Raw genomic sequence first — 7,529 nt, 5'->3', positions numbered from 1 at the left:
ATATAAATAGGTAAGTCTTCGACTTCGAGGTAAGATTCTGAAGGGAATGGCTGCTGATGAAACTCATTTCTTCTATCCATTAACCGTGTTTCTATGAACGTGAACTAGCCAAATGCCAATTCACATGACTTTGTCACTTTATTGTTTTCCATGCAAAAAATTATTATGTTATTATTTGCTGGCTTAAAAAAAAGAGATTTGACTCTTGATCTGCCATATTTTAACTATTATCCTTTGTGAAATCATATATTTATCTTTACAAAATGTGCAGTTTATCTCCTACAAAAGGAAAAATGTACAAGTACCCCCAAAACCTATGCCCGAAATTCCAGGGACACACTTATACTATACTAAGGTACAATTACCCCCCTAAACTTATTTCATAAGTAATTTTCAACCCTTTTTCGATCTAAGTAGTTCTAACCTTAAAAAAAATAGTCAACCAGCGTTGGGCCCAAAAACGAGAAGTAACTGATGAGGTGCTCACATGGATCCTCTCAATTTATCAGCTTTCTCTGTCAGTTCTGTTGATGGATTCCTCTGTCTCTGCAATTACGAATTGGAGACGTATAAATGGAACCAAGCTATTAGAAAGTCAAAGAAAATACATGATTCGCCATTGCGTTCTTCTTCCAATACAAAACTTGGTTTTGGATATGACGAGTCTCATGACGATTTTAAAGTTTTGTTCATCAATTATTCTAGTCCTAGTTACTATAATAGTATGGGCTATGTGTCCAATCCGAATATTATGGTCTACATTTACAGTTTACGGACTGATTCTTGGACAATAGTACATGACCAGCTTCAGGGCAACTTTCTCAAAAATACTTTGGGTAAATATATCAATGGGAGGATTAAGTGGATTTCATGTAATCGTCTTGGTATTGACAAAATCATTTATTTTTATATAGCAGACGAGACATGGGGAACTTTGGGGCTTCCGTTTTTAGACAATAAAATTGTAAATATCAGCTCAGAGTCGTGAGAAATGATCTTCCGTTGATTAATACAAGTAATTTTACGAATACTTCATCGGATGTCTGGATTTTCATGAATTGTGGATTTTGAACGAAATTGTTCACCATCAAATATCATCCAAATCTGTCGCAATTTATGGATTTTACACTCCTTCATGCATTATCTGTATGATTTCATGAGTCAAATAACGGAGACGTTTTACTTTTCCTTCCCCCATTGATCATGAGATTTTATGGCACAACCAGACGAGTAAAGCACAGAGTTTAAGTGGAGGAATCTGTTGATGATGGAGGATGCAATGCTATAGAAATCTATGTAGAAAGCAATCCTAATCCCCTGGCAATATCGACCACGGACGTCATATTCAGAATCACTTAGCTAAGAATAATGCTTAGTTTAGCAGGTATGCTCTTTTTGCACTTTCTTATTTTGTCAAATATAGGCCAAGACATTGAATATTATTATCCTGATAAGGTGGTAAAACAATGAATATATATCCATACATCATATTTGCTTGTACTGTTTTAAGCACTATTTCTTGAACTAAAAAGAAAAAGAGGAAAGAAAAACAACAGAACTGATGTTTATATATGGAAATTGTGGTAAGTTAGATGTCAGTTGTTAAGGACTTCAGCTGAATGTATCTGTTCATTTTCATTGCTAAATAGTTAACTGAATATCTGTTTACATTGAGAAATGATTCGCACGCATTTATGCTTCCCTTTATTACTAGTCATGTGTTCAAATTTTGTTAGATGCAAGTATAACTTGTTTTGTGCTATTGAATTTCAAGAAGTGGAAGCTAATGTTGAACACTCATCGATCTGTACTTTCTGACTGCATGGATTGAAGCGATGAAGCTGAAATATCTGTTGTTTTGATGTTTATCATGACACATAACTGATTTTTCTTGCTTGCCAAGTTGAACAAAGATCTGTTTTGCCTTCTCTATTGTGTTTAGTACCAGAATCGTGATAATATCATCATACAAGAATTGTTAAAAACTTGGTTTGGTACAAGTTTATGTTGTATAATGAGATATTTGAATGTCTCTAGAATCTGATGAGAACCAAATATTGTTGAGTAACGAAACAGGTCCAAATGAAGCAAAATAGATTGAGGATTCATACAATTGATCCCTACCACTTAGATCAAAATTTGTGTTGCTTGCACCATGAACTAATGCCATGATTTATGCCAAAAAGTTTGTTATTTTTGAATGTCCCTTTGGTTTCTGATGACTCCCCCTGCTCCGCCAACAATGAGATTACCACGAGAATTTACGTAGTCAAGCCTTGTCAAGGGGATAGGCTTGGCGGTAGTTTAAAGCATCTAGCTTTCTATCATTCTTACGGTAGTATTAGCTTTGCTGTAGTATATTTTGTTCTATACACATGCTAGAGACAACTTGATAGAAATAAGTCTGGTAATGTAAGTATATCAAAATCATAAGGGATAATACACAAGTATCCCCTCAACCTATGCCCAAAATCTCAGAGACACACTTATACTATACTAAGATCCTATTACTCCTAAACTTATTTTATTAATAATTTTCTACCCCTTTTTGTCCTACGTGGCACTATTTTATGGGTCTAACGGTGGTTGACTTTTTTTTTTTGAATAGTGCCACGTAGGCCAAAAAGGGGTAGAAAATTATTTATAAATATGTTCAGAGGGTAATAGGACCATAGTATAGTACAAGTGTGTCTCTGGAATTTCGGATATAGGTTGAAGGGATACTTGTGCATTTTCCCAAATCAGAAAGTATAAACTATTCAAAAAGTAGTGCATCAAATCAGACGATTTAGGAATTCGATTTTCTGTTTGAGCCAACAAAGTCTTTAACTAACACCTAATTACCTATAAAATAAGCTAAATGACCAAAACCAAAAGGAAGAGAAAAGTTGCATCATCTTATTGTCTTGCTAAAATTTGATAAAAGAAAGACAAGAAGAAAGAAGAAAAGTTCATTTAATCAAAAACCCCAATTGAAAAGTACTCTTAAAAGTTGTATGGGGTCTTGTTGAGATAACAAAAAATAGTTATTGTCAAGTGTCAATAGTTCGCGCAAAAAAAAATTACTAGTTTGCACAAAAAAAGATGTATGGAACTACGAATTACTTATCATGTCTAAGACACATATTCGATTCCCACAAATACATGTTTTAACCAATTTGCTTCAATTATACATGTTTTATTCAATACATAATTAGCAGAATTCAAATATCTAATTGCACTAAAAAGGTTTACACAAAACAATGGATCATTTAGATTTGAGAAAATGATCAAGTACTCATTCAACCTATGCCCGAAATATCAGAAACACACTTATACTATACTAAGATCCTATTACCCCCTGAACTTTTTTATAAATAATTTTCTACTCCTTTTAAACCTATGTGACACTATCTTGTGGGCCCAGCACGTGTTGACATTTTTTCAAGCTAGTGCCACATATGCCGAAAAAGAATAGAAAATTATTTATAAAATAAATCTCGGAAGTAATAATACTTTAGTATAGTATAAATGTCTTTGAAATTTCGGACATAGGTTTGGGGGTACTGATACATTTTTCCTTTAGATTTTTAAGTTTAGATAAATTATCAAATGGTAATTTGGAATTATAATGGCAAATTATTTATTTTACATCTTTTTTTTAACATGGATAAAAATTTACAAACATCAAATTTTGGATCCGTCTTTATCAATCAATTCAGTCAACATGTATACATGAAGGCTGACGAAGCGGGGGATCTAAAGGTTGTTTCTTAGTATTTTATAGGCGCGAAAAAAATGTTTAGAGAAGTTTTGTAAGGGATAATGAGAAAAATATGAATCTTATTTTTAGGTAGGCGTAGGTAAAAATATTAGGAAATTGTGCTACTTCATTTCCTGCTCTTCTGCTTCTGCTGCCTTAATTTCTGCTTTGTACTTCTTCACTTGACAGAAAATCATTCAGTGACTATGTTTCTGTTTGTTTCTTTTCAGGATTGGATTCATCAGGCGATTCACATCTTTCTTCTCAAATTCATCTCATGGTATGATTTTATATTCACTCATATGGCTACTTGTACAACAACTGATTCCGAAATTCCAAATGAGATCGTAAAAGACATACTCTTAAGGCTTCCCCCTAAATCTCTCTTCAAATGTACTTTCTTTTCTAAATCACGACATCAAATCATATCTAGCCCTAATTTCGTGAATACACATTACAAATTAAATGATTGTGTTTCAAGACATGAATGGATATTTCAACTAGACTTCTCTCCTCCCTTCAACTTTTCAAATGAATTCTACCACTTCAATATTTTTCGTAGTGGGTACTGCCAGTAGGCTAATTTATACGTACAATTACAAATGTGAGATAAATATATGGAATACCACCATTACCAAGTCGGACAAACTACTTAATTTGCCGTGGAGTTTCGATTGCTATATGAAATATGGTTTTGGATATGATGAATGATGTGATGATTACAAAGCTCTGTTTATTGATGATGAATACGACCTGAGTTATGTGGTCAACATTAATAGTATGAGGACAGATTCTTGGAAAACACTTCATGATCAGCTTAAGGATGTCTTTCTAATAAATCTTCGTGCTAAATTTGTCAATGGGAAGCTTTATTGGACTGCAGTTTTTGTGATATGAATGTGCACAAGATCATTTCTTTTGATGTAGCTTCCCAGACATGTGGTATCTTGGAACTTCCCATTTGTAGAGATGCCAATTCGAATTTCAAATTAGAAGCTGTTGGAAGTGACCTTTCTCTGATTTACAAAGCTAATTTAGTTGCTACTTCTTCAGATGTCTGGATTTTGAAGAATAGCGGCTTACATGTAGCTTGGACGAAACAATTCAGTATTGAATATCCTAAAAATATTGGGATACATATGGGTTCTCCAACCACTTATCCATTCTCTACACATCATCTCCACTCAACCACGATCGACAATTTACTTTCCCTTCCCGGAGTTTTACTGATATTATGGTTCAATAAAAAAGCTAGAGCACACTGTTGATCTCGTGGGATGTGATCCGGTAGAAATCTTCGCAGAAAGCATTGTTAATCCCTTCCGATTACTGTTAAGAATTCTGCTTAGTTTAGCTTGTATTCACTTTTTGCCCTTTTTTTAAATATAGGACGAGGCATTGAACATGTTTTTCCTTGAAAACGAGACCCAACATTGAATATATTTTCTTGTATAGCTCGTAGTTCCTGTAAGCATTTCTCTTTTTTTCTTTACTAGTTTATTGACACATGCATTGCCTTTTGTCCTCTATTGTCAATTATGATATTTTTTGTAATTTTAAAGCAATAAATATTTAACAATATACATGTTTCAAAAGCATTTTTTATAGACCGTTGGTCTAATTTGGTACGAACAATGTTGAGTTAGAGTTTCAATTTAGTGTTGCTTACGATTTCATTACTGGCATCCTTTTATACTGAGAAATGATGATCCACTCGCATCTATGTTGCTGATACTATCTAGGTGACTACTTTTGTAGTACAATGTAATTTTTAGTTTTGATGATTTCACAAACAACAAGATCTAATAAGGGGACTTAATCCCATAATGGAACGATGTTTCTATGGGAGAAAGGGACAACTGAAAAAAGTACATGGCAACGTCTATCACTTGTACCGTCTGTGTTTGTCTCTCGTACAACATCAGTTTCGCATTCCATAAAAGTTCAAGAACACTGCAAAAAACCATCCTTTCGAGAAGTATTTTTCCCAAGAACACCAAGGACCTAATAGAGTTTTTAGCATGTTAATTGTCTAAGGATTTATACTTCAGTACTTATCTTTTTATATCTAGTCCTAAACTATAAAGGAATTAGATCAGTGTTTCATTTCAGTGTTAATCTTGAGTCATTGCTAGAGTCAGCTATGGCTAGTGGATGAAGTCTAAGTCAACTAGAGTTAGTTCGGTTCGTGGGCAACAAAGTTGTTGCTCAGTTTTAAAAGAAGTTTGAATCAATTAGAGTTATTTCGGGCAACAGAGTTGTTGCTTAGAGGAGGGAGGGATTTCGAGTTAAATTCGTAGGTTTAGAAGAGTCGATAATCAGAATTGTTTCTTTTTTTGAGATAAATGGAGCTTGGGTTGAAATCCTGTGAGTACCTATCTTGGTTTTCACCGCCCTTGAGCAAGAGGGTTTCACATAAACTGCTTTGTTGTTTACTACTTATTATTGTTGTGTCAAGGGACATGGTTCATTGACTGATAGTAGAAGATTACATCCGAACATAACATTTCTATTGTGTGATAAATGTTATGTATTTATGTTGTAAATCTTCAATATGGATAGTATATTCTAGGTTAATGCATTGCAAATTTTTATAGTAGATTTTTTCTTATTTGCTTGCAGCTTTTGTTGATGTTTTTTGGATAACACTCGATAAAGATCAAGACTTTAAATTTTTTGTCTATCTTTAGTTCCTTCTCCAATGCACGATACAACTTTTGAAGAACGTGAATGAGCTCACTATTAGTTTTCTATAATTCTTATGCAAAACATGATGGCATAGTCTAACTCGGTTATTAATTAGCTATTTTTTTGGTAAGTATCGAAACTAATATGATGGATGTAAACTAGTTTATTCTAATTTATCGCTTTATTTGCATACATCTTCTTCTCTTTGTACTCTCTCTCTCTGTCTCTCTCTCTCTCTCTCTCTATATATATATATATATATATATATATACACACACACACACATCATCTTTTTATAGCGAAATATTTTTAGTATCACTTTGATATTTATTGTAATGTATATGAGTGGTCAATCCAGGACAAGAATTTTTGCTCATCCCTAAGTTTTTCAAGGACGGGGTATGTCATAGTCGCTAAAGTATTTCTAGGAAGAGATTAGTGATAGTCGCTAAAGTATTTCTATGACCAGACTGTACTCATCTATAAAGATATTCTAAGGTCATGTCTTTAATGATCCCTAAAGATTACTAGGACCAGATCTATATTGTCTCTAAAGATTATTAAGACTAGTTTTTGGTGGTCACTAAGTATTTTATTGACCTGGAAAAAGTATTTCCCAAAATATATTTGGTCAAATTTACAACGGAAATACAATCTTAGAAGGTTTTTTGCGACGAGATAGGATCCCCGTCCCAAACTCCTTTAACGACTGATTTATTTTTCATCATCATTAAGCTATAGCGAAGGAAGATTTTAGGAAAGGTGGCGACAAAAATTCTTAGGTTGCAAATACTCGTTTGGGTCAAGATTTTGACTTTCAAGACCATATTTCCCTTTTATACAGATTTCTTTCCTTTTAGTACACACAACCCAAAAATTGGGATTTTAGCTACGCATCCTAAAAGTAGATAATTGGTTACAAAATACATTAGCAATGAGTTGAGTAAAGGTACTCAAGTCTTTACAATTGTCCATATTGGTTAAGTTAAAAACCCACATAGAAATCCTTAAAGTCTTCACTTGAAAGTCAAAAACTAAGAGAAAAGGTCAATACTCAAAAACTTGGGGATCAACATTATCGAGGAATTGGAATATCTCT

Source organism: Solanum lycopersicum, chromosome 5 (assembly GCF_036512215.1).
Source record: "Solanum lycopersicum chromosome 5, SLM_r2.1".
Classification (NCBI taxonomy): Eukaryota; Viridiplantae; Streptophyta; class Magnoliopsida; order Solanales; family Solanaceae; genus Solanum; species Solanum lycopersicum.
This window is presented reverse-complemented; position numbering follows the sequence as displayed.